The sequence below is a fragment of the Alexandromys fortis genome, unplaced genomic scaffold, assembly GCF_014885135.2.
Source record: "Alexandromys fortis isolate MF-2015 unplaced genomic scaffold, M_Fortis_MF-2015_v1.1 scaffold_46, whole genome shotgun sequence".
Taxonomy (NCBI): Eukaryota; Metazoa; Chordata; class Mammalia; order Rodentia; family Cricetidae; genus Alexandromys; species Alexandromys fortis.
Window position 1 is genome coordinate 8,579,683 of NW_026067919.1, and position 24,248 is coordinate 8,603,930.

The 24,248-nt window shown below is 37.1% G+C and overlaps 1 long non-coding RNA gene across 2 annotated transcripts in view; it reads right to left on the bottom strand.

Moving 5' to 3' along the window:
• The window catches only part of LOC126500570 (uncharacterized), a 107,311-nt gene that overhangs the window by 6,664 nt on the left and 76,399 nt on the right, over positions 1-24,248 (bottom strand). For both annotated transcript variants that reach the window (XR_007591380.1, XR_007591379.1), the window contains one exon: positions 10,421-10,552. This is a non-coding gene — a long non-coding RNA (uncharacterized lncRNA). The remainder of the gene's footprint in view (positions 1-10,420; positions 10,553-24,248) is intronic.

Consider the following 24,248-nt stretch of genomic DNA (forward strand, 5'->3'; position numbering starts at 1 on the left):
TACTAGTGCACCTAAACACAGGAAGAACAGTTGTTGCTAACTTCTCTGGGGAACACAACAAAAATAATGGAGAAAGTTCATAAGTCCTAAGGGGCTCATGTATGAAGAGAATCACAGTAGAAAGGGGGAGAAATGAAGAAAGACAATTATCATTTTTAAATCATGACAAAAGTACCTAATATTTATGAAATGCAACAGTCTACAAACACAAGAAGTTCAATGATATCTAAATAGAGTCAACGGAGAGATCCACGTAAGTCATATATTACTCAAATTGTCACAGGCCTTTTTCAAAAAGAAATTTTATTAGAAGTAACAAGAGAAGGGCCTAGAGAGATGGCTCAGTGGTTAAGAGCACTGACTGCTCTTCCAGAAGACCTGGGATCAATTCCCAACACCTACCTGGTGGCATAGAGTAGTCTGTAACTTGAGTGTCAGAGGATCCGACACTCCCTTCTGGATTCCATGAGCACTGCATGCATGCGGTATGCATACATGACATGCAAAGCAAAATACCCACATACATAAAACAAATATATAAGAACATATATAAGAACACTAAGAAGTAAGCATTAAAAGAAAAGCAAACCACCACATAAAAACAATTTTCACTAAAACAAGGAACCAATTTAAATAGAGAAAAAGAAAAAAGCAAGAAGATAGCAAGATGTCATGTTTAAATGACATAGGAGAAATGTCAACTAAGAATTCGAAGGCAGTAAAGGCACCCTTCCAAATCAAGGCATGTCCCAATAAGCCAAATTGAGATTGTTCCAAGTCCTTCAATAGGAATTCAAAGACATTGGATAACAACTCAAAGCTGCAGAACAAAATATATCTTTGACAAATGTAATTTTTCATTTCTATGTGACTTAGATGATGAATGAAATAAATAATTATAAATCTGTGTTATTGAACACAATGTGTAAAGATGTAACTTGTGACAACAGCATAGTGAGGATCAAGTTATGTGGAGCAGATATTCTGCTTATTATTAAAGTAGATATTAATTAATACCAGATTGTCATAAATTCAAGATGTTATTTGTAACCTCCTATAATAACCCATAATTATAATCCATGGTAACCAGTAAAAGTACATCTAAAAATATGCACACAAGCAGAAATGGAAAGAGAGTCAAATAGTATATTACAAAATTCAGACAAACCCAAAAGTAGAATTAAAAAGTTTAAGAAAAAAAGAGATAAAAAACAAGTAACAAACTATAAATATTCTTTAGTTAATGATTATCTAATGCATCCCAATGGATTAAATCCTCCAGTCAAGCTATAGAGCTCAATAAAATAGAATTTTAAAAACAACAGAATTAATGCTTTTCTATAGGAAGTTTAATTTTGACTTGAGAACAATGCTATTGTTTCAATGGACTCTTCCCTCCTAGCAAAGCATGTGTCAGAAATGTAAATCCCAATGAAAACATATTAAGGAGTGGCATCAGTAAGCAGTAGTAAAGACAAGAACTCTCTGCCCTGTGAATGGAATAACACCAATTATAAGAGGGTTTAAAACTAAAATTTTGATTTCGTGACTTTTTTTTTGTCCTTCTGCTTCCTGTCATGAATGACAGCAAAAACATAAAAAGTCTTGCTAGATGTCACCTGCCTCATCTAAGATTTCTAATCTCTAATACTGTAAGAAGTAAATCCACATTCACTATAAATTATACAGTCTATGGTACGCTGGTACAGTAGCACAAAATGGACCAAGACAGAAATTTGGTACTGAGAAGATGGGCTATAACAGATAATAGAAATTTTTGAAATGAATGATTACAGGCCAGAAGAATTTAGAGGAATAGGCTAGAAAAAGCCTCAATAGCTGTGAATGGAGTATCAAGAGCAATTCTGTTAAGGTCTTGGAAAAAGAAATATACGAGAAGCCCAGAGCATCTCGTAAATTGCTTAAGTGATCACAATCAGAAATGTACATGGTAAAAGTCATTGTCATGAAGACTTGGATGAAATGGAATAGGACGTTATTGGGAAATTGAGGTAAAGGCTATCTTTGTTATGTGGAACTTGGAATAATTGTTTCTGGGTCCTACCGCTTCCAAAGTAACTGACTAGAATATCTGGCAGAGGGATCTAAACAGAAAACTATTTAAGGAACTTCATAGCTCCATATGGCTGTGTACAGTAAAAGGGACAGAGACATATTATTTTCAAATGGAATTTATAGCATTAAAGTGTTCTTATTCTGTCCTCCTTTTAATACACTAGCTGAAGATATTATTTGTGGTATTAAATAGATTTTATAACCAAACTGGGATGTGGTTATGTGTGTACTATTGTAGTAATTGTAGTTGAATGTTTGCTACCTCTGTGTTTAAATGTCAACACTTCATACTTAAGCATAAGAAGGGTGGGTTAAATGATTCTGAATGAATTATCCTGAGCATGCAAAGAATACAAAAGCATGCTCAGACAAGAATTCTAAAGGTATGACCAGTTGACTGCTTACTAAACATACTGGTATGGATAAACATTATATTCCTTAAAACAGTGGCAAATGATCACGAAAACACTTTGGAAATCTTTTTTATTTTTCTGCTTATTTGTGTGTAGACTTTATTGCATGTTGTATATGCCACGCAACTCATTTCTCAGTGTCTTCCTCTACTACTTTCAACCTTTTTTTATTTATTCAAGTGTTCATTTTGATATAGTGTCTTTCAATGAACCTAAAGCTCATGGCTGACTAGATTGAATAGACAGGATCCTCCTCTCTCTTCGTTCTAGTATTGAGATTATAGGTACATTCCTTCATATCTGACTTTACTGGGTGCTGAGGAATCTAAATTCAAGCCCTCATTTATGAATGATGTTGACCCATTATGCAATTCTTAGTTTAGAAACAGTTGAAACAAGTTCTAGCTTCAGAGGTAAGGTTTCTATAGGTACCCCCTTGCAACCTTAGCATTCACCTCTAGGGCTATTTTAGTTGGGATTTCTATTGCTGTGATGAAACGTCATGACCCAAAAGCAAGTTGGGAAGGAAAGTTTGTTTATTGGCTTCCCATGGTTTGTTCAGCCTGCTTTCTTATAGAATCCAGGACTACCAGTCCAGGAATGGTAGGATCCACCATGGCCAGGATCCTCTCCATGGCCAGTGATCCGTGATCACTAATTGAGAACATTCCTTAAAGCTGGATCTCATGTATTTCACAATATAGAAACAGAAAAGTCATTGCCAAATTCCTTTTATGAAGCTACAGTTACCCTGATACCAAAACCACACAAAGACTCAAGCAAGAAAGAGAATTACAGGCCAATCTCACTCATGAACATGGATGTGTGCGAGGAGGGGGAGGGAAATGGGAAACAGGGAGGAGGTGGAAATTTTTTTTCCAACAACTAAAAAATAAAATAAAATATAAAAAAGACAAAACAAAAAAAAGAAAGAAAAAAAGCTGGATCTCATGGAGGCATCTCCTTAACTGAGGTTCCTTACTCTCTGATGACTAGTTTGTGTCCAGTTCACAAAAAAACAGTCAGTACAAAGGCTGTCTCTGAACTCCATTTCCCAATTTCTAATATGTACCTCTTTTCCTTTCCTATTCATGGCTCAAAATGGGCCAGGTATGGATTTTACTTTACTATGGAGGGCATAAGTGGTCAGTGTTGGTGACATCAATGAGTTATTAACTATGTAGACATTTAAGGAAAGGAGCTATGTTTTGTGGGAACACTGTTTGTTTGTTCCTGGCTGCTCAGTGAATCCCACATCAGCTATGGAGACAGTTAAGCCAACAATATATGTCAAAGTATGTATTGGATATTCTGATGATCTTGGCAAGATATACTGTTGAGAGTGAAATTACCATAGATCTCACTAGTGAAATGTGCAACTCTAGGAAATAGAATCAACTAATGGATGGATAAGAAAGTGTCAGACAAATATATAATGCAATATTACTCAGCTATAAAGAAAAATAATTCAAAACATATGGGTAAATTAAACTAAAAAAATATACTGAGGTCATTCAGACTCCAGAAAGACAAATGTGACATGCTCTCTCTCATATGTGGATTTAAACTAGAATCTTCTGTATGTTTAACTTGAAGTACATGCAGAAGTCATGTAATTAGAGACAAATCCTTGGGAATATATCCACTAGGGGAAGGGAAGTGGTATAGTTAAAACAAACATGGGGGGGATAATAGGAGGAAAATTTTACCAAAACTGAAGAGTTAAGAAAACTTTATATGGGAACCTATGATCTTGCAACCCAAGGAGAAATTATAATTAGAAGGATATTGGAATTTATCCAACATGAAAACTGGAAGCACACCATGTCAAATGTTTAAGTGGGGATGGGTATAGGTGGTAGAAGACACTGGGGTGTAGAGGGTAGGTTAACCAAAACGAAGGTGCATGAGGAATCCTTATCCAAATATGTTAGCGTGTATGCTAATAATATTACAATATAAAAAGGAGCATTTAATCTTAAGCATCCTACATGGGTGGAAAACACTGATACTAATGGACATGATTATTTAATGGGAGTCTAAGTAACAGGTATGGCTATCTCCCCATGAGTCACGGAGGCCCTAGAGATACACAAAATGAGACAACCTATTGCCATTTCACATGATTTTCCTTTATAACTAAATTGTAAAGCCACATGTGAGTTGATAAGCCTGTATGTGGCCATTCTGAATTGGTGCTAGGATATGTTCAGTTTTGAGGTATTGGGATAGAATTAGAGAGATCTGTGAAAAGGACACAGATGAAGAGGAGCTATAATGGCACTTGGAATCTGTAGCTAAAAAGCTTATGTTTGAAAATTTAGTTGCTACCACATTGGTAGGAGGTAGCACCTTTGCAGAGTGGTTACAACATTAGGACTGCATCCTGATGAACAGAATAATATTAACTATAAAGGGGCTCACTTCTCCACTTATGATTTATTGCTCTCTAGTGTTTGCTCTATCATTATTCCCATCTCTTTCCATGGGGTGACACAATAAGTTCCCAACCAGATGACATCTCCTAAAGTTTGGACACTCCATTTTCCTGAACTGTATAAAATATATTTATGTTCATTATAAATTACTCTTCTCATTCTATTCTATTGTAGAGATAGAAAATAGACAAACTCAGGCATAAATATGTTGAAAGTGAAAAGATGAAAAATACATTACATGCAAATGACAACCAAATTAGTCTTAGAGTAGCTGTGTTAATTCCAAATACAATAAACCTTAAGTAAAATACTACTGCATGACACAAAGAAGTACATTGTATGTCTTTTAAAAAGTCAGTTTATCACAAAGCCTTAATGATTACAAAATGCATGCACCAAAGCAAAGGTGAAGCAAACAAGAAGAAAACAGAAGAGGTAAGAACTCAGTTCTGCAGTAATATTTGCAGACTTCAATACACCACCTTTAATGATGGGTATGACATACAGACTGAAGGTAAATAAAGATGCAGAGGACATTAACAATACTACAGATTAATGAAATGTGACAGGAACATATAAAACACTCAGTCTAAAAGCAGCAGAAGACACATTCTCCAGAAAAGACTTATTATATTTGTTCACAAACAAGATCAACTGAATTAAAAGGTATTGTTAGCACAACATAACAGATAACAACTACTAAGTATTGGACAGCTTGTGTTTTAAAAGGGCACAGAGGGATGAGAAGTACAACACATCCCTGACCAAGCAGTGGGTAAAACAAGAAATCTAGAAAATATAAATGAATGAATATAAATAAAATCAACATAATGAAAGCCCAGGAATTCAGCAGAAGCCATGTACAGAGGAGTCCCCTGACTGCAAAACACTTAAGGATAACGTGATATACACCTGTAATTTCACTACTCCAGGAGGCAGAGGCAGGAGTATTAGGTTTTAGGCTAGCTTGGACTTCAAAGAGCCTGTCACACAAGAAAACAAAAACAAACAAGCAAAAATAGTACATGATGAGTTCACAGTGAAAAACTTGCCTGTTATAGATTTAAAATGCTTCATAAAGTACAATGGTCTAAATTTAAATCAAGAACATTAAAAGGATTATATATATGTGTATATATATATATATATATATATATATATATATATATATATATATATATATATATACCAAGTGAGATTTGTTCTAGAAATGCAAGAGTAGCTTAACATAAGAAAACCAATCAATACAATACATTATTCAAATAAATGAAGGGGAAATAGTAATTTCAATTAATGGAGAAAGTATTTTGAAAAATCCAATACTTTACTTTTTCATTATTTTTTTAATGATTTAAATTGGTTTTGGTTCCTCTCTCTCTCTCTCTCTCTCTCTCTCTCTCTCTCTCTCTCTCTCTCTCTGTGTGTGTGTGTGTGTGTGTGTGTGTATGTGTGTATACATGGATCTGTATGTGAGCATATGTACATGGTTATGGTGCCTATCAAGGCCAGAAAAAGCATTGAATCCTCCAGGGTTGGACTTACATTTGGTCTGACATGGGTATTAGGACCTCAACTTTGGTCCTCTGCAAGGACATCAAAAATTCTTAACTGCTGAACTACCTCTCCAGCCTCATCTTCTGTGATTTTAAAAGGCACTTAGAAAAGACCCAGGAGTAGAGGTAAGTTTAATATGTACTATAGATTTCTAAAAACCTATGCTTACACCATAAGCAATGACAATGTCACTAAGATAAGGGAAAAGTTAAGGATACTTGCTTTTAGTGTTGTAAATATTTCAAGTTGTACTGAAAGTTCAAACCAGAGTAACAACAACAAAAGGTATATAAGCTGGAAAAGAAACCAAGTCCCTCTAATTTTAGGTAGAGGTGGTGTGACCTTACCATATAAATGGCAAAGAATCTATAAAAAGCTATGGATATTATCCAAAAAAAACCTGAACATTTCAGAGTAGATATTAGCAAACTGTGAAAAAACATATTTTAATATACCAGTGTTAAAGAACCAAAAAAAATTTCACAAGACAGTTACACCTATAGTAGCATCCATAAGAACAAGTTACTTGGGAACAGAAGGTGAACTAAAATACAAAGACTTGTGTAACACATTGACATCTCCAGAACTTTTGTAAAGAAATTAAAACAAAGGATAAAATGTAAGTACATTAGATACATAGATTAATGCTTATATATCAAAATATTACTTGAAATGACACATAAATTCAATGTAATTCCTGTTAACATTTCAACTGCCATTTATTTTTAACTTAAAACTTGTTTTGACTCAAAGAGGTACTGGGTGGTAAACTTGGGTCCTCTCCAAGAACATCAAATACTCTTAACTACTGAGTCCCCCAACATGGATAACTATCTAATTCCAGATGATGTCAAACTCAAAGTAATCCCCCTGCTTCATCCTCTTGAGTTCTAGCTTTGCAAGCATGAGCAAGCATGTCTGCATACAGCTATTTTTAAATAGGTGTCCCATGTAATGTATTTCATTATGCTGTGTGCTGGGATTAAAGGCATGTGCCACCACTGTCTGGCAATTTATTCCTACTTATGACTAAATTAAAGTCTATGCAAATATTTTTACTTTGTCAGTTCATCTGTTTACTGGAATCATCTAGGCTGGTTTCATATCTTGGATGTTGTGAATACTGTCCCAATAATCAGAGTTGTAGTAATCTTCCACAACTTAAAGAAATGGACCATACAGCCTTCAAAGGCATATTTTAAGACATCATAAATAGGTAAAATAATATAAGGCAAAAAGATTAAATACTTGTGGACTCTTATGTTCTTAGTTCAAAATTTACATCTAAGCCATAGAAACTACCATTGCACTGGCATAAGAGTACATAGAGAACATTAAAGGAACCCAAGGCATTAACCTAGATGTCTATGGACATCAAGATTTGATCTATAACAAAGACCTTGTATGGAGGACTATATCTCTATAACAATTAACATTGAAGCAATTGAACAACATTAAAATCAACTCATTTTTACTTCCTTGTTACATCAAATGTTTTGGAGGAAGAGGCCACTTATTGGTTCCTCAGCCCCGAGATAATCACACAGAAACTGTATTATTTAAATCACTGTTTGGCCCATTAGTTGTAGCATCTTATTGGCTAACTCTTACATCTTAATTAAACCCATTTCCAGTATTTTATATTTTACCATGAGGCTCATGGCCTACCAGCAAGGCTGCAGCATATCTGTCTCTGGCAGTAGCTCCATAGCTTATCTCTGACTCTGCCCTTCTTTTTTCCAGCATTCAGTTTAGTTTTCCCCACCTACCTAAGTTCTACCCTATCAGGCCAAGGCAGTTTCTTTATTAACTAATGGTATTCACAGCATATAGAGGGGAATCCCATATCACAAATGCAAACGTTAATTAAATATAAAATAATAACAAAAATAACAGTACTTTTAAGTTATTTTTCATGGCTTTGGATTTGGTGATGAATTCTTAGATATGATACCAAGTGCATGACAAAGCAATAAATAACAGGACATTATCAAGTTTCTGTATATAAAATCAAATGTATCCAAACTAGGCCTGGTGTACCAGTTACCCGGGAGATTGAGAGGCAATCCTCAAATACAAGAATGGCCTGGGCAGCTGAGCAGAAACATGAAAGCATCATCTCAAAATAATATGTTTTGTAAAAGGGTACACTGGGCATGCAGTCAGTCTTTGGTAGACTTCAATCATCTGTGTGTGTATATGTGTGTGTGCATCAACTAAAAAGGCAGCCAAATAATGAGAAATCAGCTATAGGCTATATGATATGATTTGAAGATTATTTAAAGAGTTCTTATAAACAAAAATATAAACGTAAGCATTCAAAAGGATTAAATATATGCTTAATTTAGGTGAAAGACTTAGTCATTTCTCTAAAGAAGATATACATACAACCAATAAACCACATGAAATGATGTTCAACATCATTATTCATCAGTAAACTACGAACCAAACCTGAACACTGGTAGCTGTTCAGATGCATTGAACTGGCGAAATTTTTACAAACAGAAAATCACAAGAGTTGGTGAGGATGTGGTATCCCAGATTCATGGCACATTTTTAGTGCATGTGCAAAATGTCTTAGCCTCTGGCAATTCTTCAAAAAGTTAAATAAAATGACTGTATGACTTTGCTCTTCTAATGATGGGTACATCCCCCCCAAATTAATATCAGAAATCCAAACAGCCAGGCCAAATGTTCTGTAAAAGATGAATAGATTCATCGTAGTATGTGCTGACACAGGCTACAGTAAGTTCTGAAGTTACTGTACTAAGTCAAGAAGCCAAACACACCAAGTCTAGAATTAGGCAAACATTTCCTTAATCAATATTTCCAGGCAGAAGGAGAGAAGAGAGGGAATTTCCAGTGACTTTGGGAAGAAAAGGTTGCTAAATGGATAGGAATATGCTCTTCAAACAAAGCCAAAATTAAATAATATTTTATAGGTGTATACAACATACTTTGATCTTATCCATTCCTCATCACTTCCCTTCAATCATTCCAAGACTTGCCAACCAGCCTCCCTCCTGACTTATTATTATTATTGTTATTATTGTTATTATTGTTGTTGTTGTTTTTGTTGTTGTTACTGCTATTAACCCTCTGGGTCCAATTAGTACGGACTGTGTAGAAACAGGTACACAGCCACCAACTGGTGCACAGGTATGGGCAATCTGCCACTGGCCCTATCCTCAAAGGAAAATCACTCTCACTTCCCAGAGGTCACCAACCATAATTAACATTTCAGGTAGGAGTGGAGTCATCAGAAACCCCTCCTCCATCTACACTGGAATTTTTTTTCCTTTTTTCCCTTTTATTATTTTTTTTGGGGGGGGGGACTGGGTGGTGTTGTACGCGCCTTTAATCCCAGCACTCTGGAGGCAGAGGTAGGCAGGTCTCTCTGTGAGTTTGAGGCCAACCTCATCTACAGAGCAAGCTCCAGGACAGGCTCCAAAGCTAAAGAGAAATCCTGTCTCAAAAAAACAATCAACAACAACAAAAAATTCTTCCATAAAATATCCTGATTATAATTCTCTCCTTCTTACTCTTCCCATTTCCTCCCCACTAGCCCTCCCATCTGGATCCACCCACTTTCTGTCCCTTATAAGAAGCCTTAATATATATCAAATGGTATGCTGGGTAAAAAGAGAGAAAAACACTAACTATATAAGTAAAAATTAAATATAAAGAAAGAAAACAAATTTTTAAAAAGAAAGAAAAAGCCCATAAGAGAACAGAAATGTCCAAACTCTCCTGGAGTTCATTCTACTGACTGAGCATGTGGTCGAGCATGCCGCCTACCTTTAAGAGTTTACCCAAAGACTCTCTAGAGAAACCAAATTTCTGTTTGCAATTTGTTACCGATTGGAGATATTTCTGAGATAAGTGTGGGTTCATGTGTCTACTTTGCCATTCAGATCTAGGACCCCGGCTTGTACTGACCTGAGCAGGTCCTATGCATGCTGCTTCAGTCTCTGGGAGATCCTATGTGCACTGGTCCTGTTGACTTTCCCTTACTTCTTGGTGTCCTCCATCTTCTCTGACTCTTTTTCTGCTTCCTCTTCCACAGGATTCCTTGAGCCAGAGGGGAAGGATTTAATTGAGTGTTCCAAGGTATCTTATATCTACATAATGTCTGACTGTGAGTCTTTATGTTTCTTTAGACCTACTGCAGGGAGAAGCTTCTCTGATAATGACTGAGTAAGGCACTGCTCTATAAGTAAAGCAGAATGTCATTAGAGGTCATTTTATTGATATGTTTCTTTACTGGAATAATAGTATTTGGTTTTACTCTAGGCCCTGAGCTATCTAGTCTCAGGTTCTTGGTCATCTAAGCACTATAATTATTGTGGACCTTTTCCATCCTGACTTGATCTTCCCACTCCACTCTCCTTGCCCCAATCTATCCATAAATATCCATTCTATTTCCTCTTCCTAGGTAGATCTATCTTCCCAGCCTCCTTCAGTCTCTTACTTCATACAAAACCTCTGGTTCTAAGAATTGTAGCTTGGTTATCATTGACTTAACAGTTAATATTCACATATAAGTGAATGTATACCATATTTGTCTTTCTGTGTCTGGGTTATCTCACTCAGATGATTTGTCCTAGTACCATTCATTTATCTGTGAATTATCTCAGATGATTTGTTCTAGTACCATTCATTTATCTGTGAATTTTATGATTTCATTTTTTTAATGACCGAGTTATATTCCATTGTGCAAATCTGTCACATTTTCATATCCATTCACTTATTGAGGAACATTTAGGTAGTTTCCAAATTTTGGTTATAATTAATAATGCATCAATGAACATGTTTGACCAAGTGTCTCTGTGACAGGATGAAACATCCTTTGGGTATATATCCAAGAATGGTATAGATGGATCTTGAGGTAGATCAGTTCCTATGTTCCTACAGAATCGACGCACTGATTTCCATAGTGTGTATGCAAGTTTTCACTCCTACCAGCAATGGGTAAGTGTTTCCCTTACTCCATGTCCTCACCACTATGCTGGAATTGTCAATGACTTGATCTTTATAGGTATTATGCAAGCAACTACAGCTGTGGTATGGTGAAGTGTCCAAGAGTCACGTCATATCCAGAAGGCATTTCACACTCTCTTTCCTATCCTCCAGCTCGTAAATCTTGTCAACTTTTCTCTGATGTTTCCTGAGCCCCAGATGGGGAAAGGTTGGTATAGATAACCTGTCTATGTCTGATCATTCTCAGTCCGTTATTCTAAGAACTTTGAGTAGTTATGAGTCTCTGCATTATCCACTATCTACTTTATAAAGAAAGTATTAAATAAGTGCTTTTATAGGATGAGCACTCAGTGAAAAAGTACCAATACATTCCCTAATAAAATCTATGATTTCTCCAACTACAGACTTCTGACCAAATTCACAGGACTGGACATAAACTCTTTCCTGTATATCAGGTTCCAGATGCAATTAGTAAGCAGTAACTTACTCCCATAGCTATCATGCTACAACTGTAGTGGTGGGAACTTAATCTTTTTTTTTTTTTTTTTGGTTTTTCGAGACAGGGTTTCTCTGTGGCTTTGGAGCCTGTCCTGGCACTAGCTCTGTAGACCAGGCTGGTCTCGAACTCACAGAGATCTGCCTGCCTCTGCCTCCCGAGTGCTGAGATTAAAGGCGTGCGCCACCATCGCCCGGCATGGGAACTTAGTCTTGTAGCTCAGTATTATAGCACACAATCTCCTGTGTTGTGTAAAGCTATCAATGTCTTTTTCCCTCAGAATCCCCATAGCAACTTACAGAATAAGATATCTAACCATCAAGGAAAAAAATTCATAGTCAGTTTGAAGATGATTTTTCAATGGCATGTAACCAAAGTGGGTTATAACCTCAGCAACAAACTATCGCCACTTACTTATTATGAGCAATAAAGAACACATAGCAATAGTGTGTGTTCCTTTCGGGGACTGTGTCACCTTCCTGGCCAATAATACATAGAAAGATATCATAAACCTGGTACTGTTCATTATGAAATTCATGTCTCCTATAATATAACATTTAAAAGGGAACTCTTGTTAGAAGTGCCCAGAATGGCTGGTAAAGAAAGTGATTTTGAGTTAAATAGAGATGATAACTTCAGTCTAAGGCTGTCCCAGCCGGAATGCTCCCTATCTCATTTAGACTCAGAAACTAAGCAAGTTGGGCCTGCTTAGTACTTGGGTGGAAGATGGTATAATATAACATTCTAAGTGTGTCAAATATGGCTGAAGCATTCGTTTTATAATAGGGGGCTTTATGTCAGGTATCTTTTATCTAATTGAAGTACAAAAAGAAAGTGACCATTTTTTTCTCTATGAAAAATGCATGTTTGCCTTTGCTCCATTTGTGCCACAGTTTTCCCATCATGTTCTGCCAAGATTTTCGTGGAGAGTCTCTATGGGTCAAAAGCGATTGAAATTCGATTGAATCTGCCTCACTTTAGTGATCAGCGGCAAAGCGGGAACCATCCCTGCTACAAAAAACAACCTCTGTTCTCCCTTAAAGCCAACGGTTTTTGTGGGCTATTTTATAAAGTGTTCAAAGCAGGCACTGAAGTGGGCCACACACAACCTCCAGAATCCACAATGGTCCTCATGAAATTACTTTGCGTCTCCTTCCATTAACAGTAGCATATTCTTCCTCCAGAGGTGATAACACAGTACAGCATAGATCACCCGGTGTCTGACAGATATAATAAGTGGGACTTTTCCAAGAATTATCCAAAGTTTCCAAAAAATAATTACCTAAATTAAATCCAGCAATTAGTCAAAATTGCTCCCATTAAAAAAAATTAACTGCTACAAAGTTCATTCTGTCCCAGCAGTTGGGAGGTAGGGGCAATGAGATCAGAAACTCAAGATCATTCTCCTGTCTACAGCAAGTTTAAGATCAGTCTAAGGATACAAGAGACCCTGTCTCAAAATAATAATAATAATAATTCATTCTATTAAAGGTGAAACATTTTATATTGTTGTGAATGTGTTTATAAATTTATTTTTAAAAGAATTCAGCCTGGATAATGATTTTGTTAAACAAATAGAGGAAACTTTTAGTGAAGCCTGGCCTCCTGCTCTTTGTTAAGGAACATTTTGACTAGGTTAATGAATCTGTGAAACAAACACCAGTACCTGGAATTGTTTGGAACTTCTCCACAGAATTCCTGGTTGTTTTAGATAAGCCTCGATAGCCTAAGGATAGAGATAAAAGCAATACTCCAAACACATAACTGTTTACATGTACACAGGAAGATAGAATGGCAGAATTTGTGTGACAAACACTTTAGATATGAAATTCGGCTTGGCAGCAAGTGGATTTTAACTTTCCATCTTGACATGAGTCAAATTTCAAAAAATGTGGAGCCTTTCAGGAAGTGTTTTGTGAATCAGCTCAAATGTCCTGCAGCAGCACTGAACACTGCTTAAATGAGTCTTCTAAATCTGGCAGGCACTTTATTAAAAATCAACCATAAATCTTCAGTAAGTACATGCAACAAATGGTTCTCCCCAAATCAGCTTTTGAGCTTTTAGCAAATTGAAAAATTTTGAAAGCCAAGCTTGTAAACAAGGAGACATTTAAATGTAATCTTGCAAAGCTAAAGTGAGACTAAACAAAGTAAGGCTAGAATCCAAATGGTGTGCAGAACTCAACGTCCAATTCTAGGGCAGCTCTCTCTTATCGAAGCTTTAAAAGGGATATTTTAATAGAGGTCTTGTTTTCATTTTGGCAAATTGATTTTTAACAACAAAACAGAATGAGTTTTAGATGACCTCTGATTTTCTGATTTTGGAGTATCTGCACTTGGTGAAACAGTCAAAATAATTACAAATATACATAATTTATTTGATGAGATTTGGGTTGTGAAAATATTTCTCAAGGAAAAGCACACTTGATTGAAGTGTCTGAAAATATATGGTCCAAAATAGATATCAATTTTAATTTAAAAAATAGACTCATGAATCAGCTCTATTTAGCAGGATTTTCTCTGAAATTATCAAATATATTAGCACTTGTAAAGAGCACTTTCTCATTTACAAAAATTATGGACTACAGAGATGAGAGATTAATTGAACCTGCCAACAATCTGAAATGTATAACCTATAATATATGTTTGATCTTTTCATCCAATTCTATTTGACAAATAATTAATAAGCTCATATTAAAATATAATGTTCAGAGAAATGCCAATGTCATGGGTGCCTTACAGAACTGATTGAGATATCCATGTGTGTTGGCTCAAGAAAAAATTGTTCTGCTTAATTTCTTTTATTTCACATAATTGATATAATACTTGTTTAATGTTACTTTATTGAACACAGAAGACATCATTTTGTCTAAGCAATTATGAAGATATTTTTGAAAAGCATTATTTGATTTATCAACTCTGGTAGTATTACAGCTGGCTAATCATTATATTATATAACGTACTTTAAATTATGTAATTTTAGCTCATTGTTTACTTAGTCAACTCGTGTATCAACCTCCACTTGCGATCTTGAGAAAATGGTCCCAGGGTACCAATGATGCATCATTATGCTATCCCAAAGAGCCACCAGGCAAAGGAAAACAAACAGTGTAAGAAAGAATATAATTTGGAGTTAGGCAGACATGCTCTAGGGCCATATCAGATTTGTGGCCCCAGAACTGTATGAACATGCTCTGATTTCCTCATCTGTTACTGAAAATGATGGCTCTAACTGTCATGCTTGTCTTAGAGCCAGCACACATGAAGCTTTCACAGCAGTGTTCAGGGCATGGGGTGAGCATAATAAACATTCCTAGTTTTAACACTGCTATGTAAAACAGTCATCATGTGTTTTCTGGAAGTAATATGTTCCAGGACCTCCACAAACACCAAAATATGCAGATACTCAAGACACTTATATAAAATGCATGGAGCATTCATTTCATCTACTGGATGCAGGCCTGAGGACATTATCCTCTGCATAAATCTAATGCCCAGTGTAAATGGTTGCTATATGGTCTAAGGAGAAACAAAAAGAAACAAAAAGGGTCTGCACATGGTCAGGGGCATAAATGTACTCCAATATTTTCATTGTTCAATGGTTGAATTTCTAGATGCAGAAGCTATTGGTATAGAGCAAAAGCATGACCCCAACTTCACCAGAATTCTCTGCTAGACATATTTTCCTTCCACCCACAGTGAGGGTGCCCACTGCCTGTTCTGAACAGTGTAGTATGAGGTGATGGAGCAGCAGGCTGAGTCCCACCACCCGACTGGCTTACACCCGGGCTGGCAGGCTGCTTGTCATCCAGGCCACCTGGTTAGCTAATGCCTGAAATAATCACATGGAGATCTGTATTAATTAAATTGCTGCCTGGCCCATTAGCTCTAGCCTCTTATTGGCTAACTCTCACATCTTGATTCAACCCATTTCTAATAATCTGTATGTCACCACGAGGCCATGGCTTACTAAGAAAGATTCAGCATGTCTGACCTGGCAGCTTCATGGGGGGCAGCTCTCTGCCTGCCTTCTTCCTCCCAGAATTCTTTTCTGTCTACTCCACCCACCTAAGGGCTGCCCTATCAAAAGGCAGCTTCTTTATTCAACCAATAAAATCAACACAAATGCAGAAGGACCTCCTACACCAGAACAGTTTAAGTGTGGCCACTTTGTAGCACTTTGACTTTGGTTGCTATTTTTTTATTCTTCGAAAGTTTCCTGTAGGCATATAATGGGTTAATCAAACCCAACTGTGTTCCTTCCCCTCTAATTCTTCCCCTACCTCATTCCCAGTTACTTTTCCCTCTCAACTTCACATGCCTTTTCTTTTTCTTAATACTCTGAGTCTACAGATGTGCACAGATGTGGAACTGTCTGGTAGAATACAGGTGTAGAGTCCCCACCACTGACCCTCCCTCCCCCAAAAGCCATCAGTTGCCAATAGTTCCTTAGATTATGATGGTATCTCATGAGCCACCACCACCACTACATCCGTGACGGAATTTGGCCTGGGATTGTGTTGTTCCTTCTCTTCCACAAACCTGTGACATTTTACATTTTCAAATGAAGCTATCCTTTTGTGTGTTTGTAACTTTAAGACAGTGTCTCAGTCTATAACCCAGGCTTGTCTCAAACTCATTATATACTCAGCATTGGCTTAATGCTTGCTGTAATCCTTTTGCCTCAGCCTCCAAGATACTGGAATTATAGGCATGAACTACCATTCCTGGCAATACCAGTTTTAAAATGTTTCAATGCTGTTACTCTAATTGCTTCCATATTCTAGCCTCTTCTGTGGCAAACCAACCTCGGTCCTTATTTTTCTCTGCTTCATTTGCCAAATCTGTGGTTAAATATGACAAGGCATCAGTGAGGACACTCCTAAACATAACCTGCCAACAGATTAGCAGGTGATGCAGACAACTCAAAATACCCAGATGGGATTTTCAAATGCTCAAAGGGGAGTTTCTGGGTTTCTCCCACCTGTGAGTCCCAGAAGAGAACAGCAGATTTATAGATGGTGTCTCCTCCAACAAGGACCCCAAGTTACTGTGCCCGTTTGGCTTACAATAGCTGTACAAATTATTGAGACGACTTCGTGTGTGATTCTGCCAAACAGCATCTTTATTTGTGTGGGTTTAGGATTCTAGAAAAAGGGAGGAAAGAATGGCTTCTAGCCCAGGCATGCATTTGTAAAAGGACAAAGCAAACAAAAGAAGCAGGAAAATAGCTGGCCCGAAGTTTTAATAACAGTTACTGGTAAAAACAAACAGAACAGAAAAGCTATGCCTGGCTCTCAAAGCAAGATGAGTTAAGTGATTCTTGCCAAAATTGTAAATTAGGGAGATAGTTTTTCCCAAGTGCCAAGACGAGAAATTTTATTCCCACAATCCAATTCTTTACGCCTATGGGTGAAGGTAATTGAATCACAAATGGCACCCAGATTTTCAGGCAAATTTCTAACAACAAAGGCAAAGCTTGCAGGATTATGAGGGGCCTGGAAACCACCGTTTCTCTCCACATAGGTTCTTGCTGTGCATGATATTTTTCTTTTTTTTAATTAATTTATTTATTTATTAAAGATTTCTGTCTCTTCCCCACCGCCGCCTCCCCTTTCCCTCCCCCTCCCCAAATCAAATCCCCCTCCCTCGTCAGCCCAAAAAGCAATCAGGGTTCTCTGCCCTGTGGGAAGTCCAAGGACCACCCACCTTCAAGCAAGGAACTCAGGACCACGAGGGGTGCACCCATACACTGAGACAATGGGGATGTTCTATCAGGAACTCACCAAGGCCAGCTGGCCTGGGTCTGAAAAAGCCTGGGTCAAAACTGGTCTCGGTGAACATAGCGGACAAGGAGGACTACTGAGACCTCAAGAACAATGGCAATGGGTTTTTGATTCTACTGGACCTATTGGTTTCGTGGGAGCCTAGGCAGTTTCGTGGATGCTCACCTTACATGATATTTTTCTGTATTTAAATCTGTTCACGTTATGACTAGAAATGATCTTTTCTCTCCTGCTATTCTGTTGAGGCCCCAACTGCTCCTCCTATTGCCTGGCTTTGGCATTCACACTTTGTGGTCTTCTCCCAACTCTACAGCTCTGACCACATTATACCCATGTTCACCTGTGATACTCTAGTTACTTTGTTTCCCTTACTCTTTGGTGTGGGAGAATGGTCTGTATTCTGTCAATTATATTTTAAATAAACGCTGATTGGCCAGTAGCCAAGCAGAAAGTATAGATGGGACAACCAGATAGGAAGTAGAGGTGGGTCAATCAAACCAGGAAAATTATGGGAAGGAGGAAGCCCATTCCTCTGCAGTCCACAGAAGCAAGAAGTGATTGCCCTGCGAAATAAGGTACTGAGCCACATGGTTAACATAGCTAATATAAGTTGTAAGAGTTAATAAGAACCCTGAGCTAATGGGCCAATCAGTTTATAACTAATGTAGAGCTCTGTGTGATTTCTTTGGGACTTAATGACTGTGGGAACTGGGCAGGACAGAAACCCCAACAACAACTCTTGATGTAAGAGAAATTTATTCTTTCTTGGCTTTTGGTCATTCTGTAGCAAATGGCTCTTCTGTAGCTATTGGCCCTTCTAATCTAGTCTCTGGACCCACTGCGGTACATTCAGCAAACTAGACTAAGCATCTCCAGTTCCCTCTAATTATCAGCTCTTGTCCTAGTACCAAGCTCATGGGTAATCTCCCCATCGTGCTTTGACCATTCATTCAACACTCATTACCTGATAGCTCATCTTGTGCCTTGTTTTAGCCTTGAAATTAAATCATGAATTGGAAATCATTATCACTGTTGATGTTTATTTTCTAGATTGTTGTTTTAAAAAAAAGTCACAACCTGGATGACTTAGAACATGGAGACTTGTTTTGAATAGTTCTGGGGACTAGAGGTTCAAAAACAGTGTCAGTGAGGATTTTGCTTTAGAAAGCTCTGCAGAAAATATGACCTATACCTCTTTATAGCTGTTGGCAGTTCCTAGACACCCTTGTCTTTCTTATCCTCTGGCCTTCTTCACTGTATGTCTCAATGGCAACCTAGGGCCTTAATCTATAAACCAGTCACTGAATTTAGTATCTTTCTTAATCCAGCATCTTAAATTAACTCGGTACATCAGCAGAGACTCTATATCCAAACAAGATCCCGGGAAGATTGACTGAATACTCACATCAATATATTTTCTTTTAAAGTTCACATTGACTATTGCATATGCAATGAAGGAAATCATCACTACCCAGTTTGATGTGAGATTTCAGTTGTAAGTTGGACATTATTAAAGTGTGGAGAACAAGCACCCAGCAAATGCAGAACTAAAGAAAAGTGCCCTTGAAGTTTTGTATTCTTTATATGATGAAATTGAAGGAGGAAAAAAAATTAGATGAAGCAAACACATACAGAAATATATTGGTGGCCATGAATCTGAATCAGCACCAATTTTTTTGTTTACTTAACATAAGCATAAAAGGTATCTCGAGGCAAGGAAAAGTGAAAGGGGTACTTTTTTCATTTGAGCTTATCATATGTCCGTGTAGAGGGGAAAAGGGAATGAGGTTATTAAAATGAATGCATGATAGAGAAGGAAGTTACTTTGAAAGGTTAATGATAAAGGAGAGATGTTGGAAAAGAGACAGATTGCTTTCTAACTACGTGGAAGGATTCGATGGAACATTTGGCATGGAGGTGGCCTAAGGCAGGGAACTAGAATTTAATAGAGTCGTAAGGTCCCAAAGTTGGAAGAGCATAGGTACCAGAGAGTTTGATGGATATGTCTGGCTGTGACCAGTTGTGATATTAGGTCTTACAGAAAAGCAGAAGACGGGGTCAAATGCCATAGCCCTGAAATTGTGATGGTGACCTCGCTGGTAGTAGAGAGGCTTTGAAGTCAGGATGTCATGAACTTCAATAACCACCATGACTGCTAACTCTTCATAATGCTTTCTGGATGTAAGTACAGAAACAAAAAATGAATGTAGTAAGCGAAATGTCCCTGTGGGCACCTCCTGTTATTTTTCTGTTTACAGATGAGCAGTACAGATATAGGACAAAGAATTTCCTAGATCATTTGATGTCAGGTTGTGCCCCCTTAATCACTACCTCAATCAGTAGACCTGGTCAGTTTGAGTGGCAGTCTTAAAGGACAAACTGAGGTCTAAAATGACAGTGAAGTTTCCCTGCCTTGAAAAGAGCATCTTCAGAAAACTGTTAGAGATTGGCACTAACAGGACATATGGAATCTGTTTTTTTAAGAGGAGGGGAAAGACTCCATAAGGAGTTTCAGCTGATGGCAGTTTAACGCACAGTGATACTTCAACAGCTCCAGCCATAGCAGAAACTCAATAGCATGAAGATGCACTTTGAAAACAGAGAAATTCTTAAACAATACGGGGTTAAAAGATGTGTGTTTTATGATACAATAAAGACTTGCAAGGGCATGAGGTAGGCAGTTTGGGGTAGTTTTAAGATGTCACAAAAGATGTTGCACTATTTATCACCAGTATGGATGATAGCCCAGGGAGTCTCCTGGATCTTTGAAATGCCACTAGATAAAGCACCATAGTGAGCATTTTCCTGTGAGGGACAATCATTATCTCTCCAGCATTGCTAGGACACATTTATATTCATATTAAAGCTCAAATTAGATGTTCTTGGGGATATAGGCAAGCAGAAAGGAAATATAAAACTATTAAACTTCAGTGCTATTCGACTCTTGGTCATTTTACTCCTTGACTGATACACATGACTGGAGAAGTATATACTAGACTTCTGGTTAGATGAAATTTGGTAGGGAGAGACATCTTTCTGCTATCCAGAGCCATGTCAACCCTGTCAGGTGTAAGGCAAGGGGTCTGGCATGAATTCATCAATACATTTCCATGTTTTGAAATACCTTCGTACCTTGAAATAAATCCTACTCAGTTCCAAAGTGTAATGTATTTAATATGCTGGTAGAATCTATCTGTTCTTTGGTACCAAAGTTTTCTTTTATTTTCCTTTGGAAACAAACCTTGTGCAGTCTTGTCTGGCCTGGCACACAATTATCCTGCCTCTGCCTCTGAGTGCTTAGATTGCATATTTGTGTTAGCACATCTGACTCCAGAAGGATTTATCTCTGCTTCTGTTGGGTTTGCTTTTGTTTTGAACTTTGATTTTTAGCTCTAAAGCTCAAATCCAGGGAGTTGTATATGCTAGATTTTTGGTCTATAACTGTTATATCTCTAGTCTCACAATGTTTGGGAGACAAAGAGTCACCTACGCCACTTTTGAAATACGAGTTCTACCACCACAGCTTCTTTGTGCACTATTCTGGGAAGTTGGGGTTGCAGGCTTTATGAACTTTCCTAAGCTTTCAACTTGTGCTGTCTTTTTAAAAAAATTATTATTTTAATTGCACTCTACGTTTTTTCTCTGCTCCCCTTCCTTTCTCCCCCCTTGACTTCTACACTCTTTCAAGACTCCCATGCTTCATTTTTTTCTCAGGAATTCTTGTCTTTTGCTCCTTCCTATTTAGATCAATTATATCTCTCTTAGGATGCTTTTTGTTGTCTAGGTTTTCTGGGGTTGTGAATTGTAGGCTGGTTTTCTTTGTTTTATTTCTAAAAGCCACTTATGAGTGAGTATATACTATATTTGTCTTTCTGGGTCAGAGTTACCTCACTCAATATGATTTTTTCTGGATCCAACCATATGTCTGCAAATTTCAAGATGTCATTTTTTTTAACACTCAGTAGTATTCCACTGTGTAAATGTACCACAAGATTAAGGTTGTTGCCAGGTTTTGGTTATTACAAATAATGCTGCTATGAACACAGTGGAGCACATGTCCTTTGGGTATATACCCGAAAGTGGTATTGCTGGGACTTGAGGTAGATTGTTTCCTAATTTTATGAGAAATCACCATACTGATTTCCAAAGTAACTCTAGAAGTTTGCATTCCCACCAGCAATAGTAGAGTGTTCCCCTTACCCCTTATATCATATCCAGCATAAGCTGTCATCAGTGTTTTTGATCTTGCCCATTCTGACAGGTGTAGGATGGAATCTCAGAGTTGTTTTGATTTGCATTTCTCTGATGGTTAAGGATATTGAGCTTTTCCTTAAATATCTTTCAGTCATTTGAGATTCGTCTGTTGAGAGTTCTCTGTTTAGGTCTGTACCCCATTTTTATTAGATTATTTGTTCTTTTGATGTCAAATTTCTTGAGTTCTTTGTATATTTTGAAGACCAGCCCACTGTCTGATGTGGGATTGGTGAAGATCTTTTCCCATTCTGTAGGCTGCCGTTTTGTCTTGTTGACTGTGTCCTTTCCTTTCAGAAACTTCTCAGTTTCAGAAGATCTCATTGATTAATTGTAATTCTCAGTGTCTCTGCTACTGGGGATATATTTAGCAAGTGGTTTCCTGTGCCCGTGTGTTCAAGTGTACTTTCTCTTCTATGAGGCTCAGTGTGGTTGCTTTTGTGTTGAGGTTTTTGATCCATATGGACTTGAGTGTTGTGTATAAAGATAGATACGGATATATTTGCATTCTTCTACATGTTTATATCCAGTTATGCTAGCACCATTTGTTGAATATACTTTCTTTTTTCCATTTTATATTTTTTTTAATTCTTTGTCAAAAATTAGGTGTTCATAGGTGTGTGGATTGATATCTGTGTCTTCAATTTGATTCTGTCGGTCCTTCTGTCTGTTTTTATGCCAATACCGGGCTGTGTTTTCACTACTGTAGCTCTGTAGTAGAGTTTAAAGTCAGGGATGGGGATGCCTCCAGAAGTACCTTTATTGTACAGGATTATTTTGCCTATCCTGGGTTTTTTGTTTTTCCATATGAAGTTGGACATTGTTCTTTCAATGTCTGTGAAAAATTTTGCTGGGATTTTGATGGTCATTGCATTGAATCTTTAGATTGCTTTTGGTAAGATTGCCATGTTTATTTCACTATGTTTATTCTACTTACCCAGGAGCATGGGAGAGATTTTCACTTTCTGGTGTCTTCTTCAATTTCTTTCTTCTTCAAAGCCTTAAAGTTCTTATTATAAAGGTCTTTCACTTGTTTGGTTAGAGTTAGCAAAAGATATTTTATGTTATTTGTGGCTGTTGTGAAGAGTGATATTTCTATGATTTTTTTCTCAATCCCCTTTTCATCTGTATAAAAGAAGAGTACTGATTTTTATGAGTTAATCTTATATCAGAGAGAAACTTGTGCTGTCTTAATCTGGTTTGATATCTGAGTAATGCACCTTCTGTAAATGAGCGTAGAAGTATGTTGTGCAATATCTGTACACTGTGTGAAGGTGTATTGCTGTGATTAGTGTAATAAAAATCTGAATAGCCAACAGTTAGGCAGGAGGTATAGGTGAGACTTCCAGGAAGATAGAGGAAGGAGAAGGAATCAAGGCCCACGAGAGAAATGTGAGTAGACACAGAGGAAGCAGGATGGGTGGTATTTGACAGGATGTAATAGAAATGGGTTAATTTAAGTTATAAGAGCTAGTTAAAAACAAGCCTAAGCTAAGGCCAAGCTTTCATAATTAATAAGAAGTCTCAAAGTCATTATTACCTGGTAGCGAGGTAGCAGTCCAAAGGAAAGTCCATTACAGAAGTCTTCATTTCTCTTTTATTTTTTAAAAGAGTTTGAGGAAGATTATCATTAACTTATCTTTAAATGCTAAATATAATTTAACAGTGAAGCCATCTGGTCTTAGATTTTGGTAAGAAACTTTAAATTACTACCTACCAATATTTACTTGCTATTTGTCTATTCTGAATTTTCTATTTTGTTTAGACTTTATGTTGACATTTTTGCATTATATCTGATTCATTTTTATGAAATTCTCATAGTTTTACTTTACAATAGTTTTATTTCTTTTTTTAATTTTTATTTATTTATTAAAGATTTCTGACTCTTCCCTGCCTCTGCCTCCCGTTTCCCTCCCTGTCCCCCAATCAAGTCCCCCTCTCTCGTTAGCCCAAAGAGCAATCAAGTTTCCCTAATGTCAATGCGATGTTTCATATTATGGTACATATCTAAAAGTCCATACAGTGTAAAGTGACTCTCTAAGACTAGTAAAGGGAAATACATATGCCATGGCATAGTGAATATGAACCAGAGAATAAAAAAATATTGGTTAGTCCCTACTAACACAATCAATTAAATGAATAGTGGAGTGTGGGGGTTGCTGCGGGTGTCAGTCAGGGAAAAGATAAGAATGAACTTGGTGCAGAGTGACTTTGTTAACCTGGATCAGACTTCAGATACTCAAATACTTCCCAA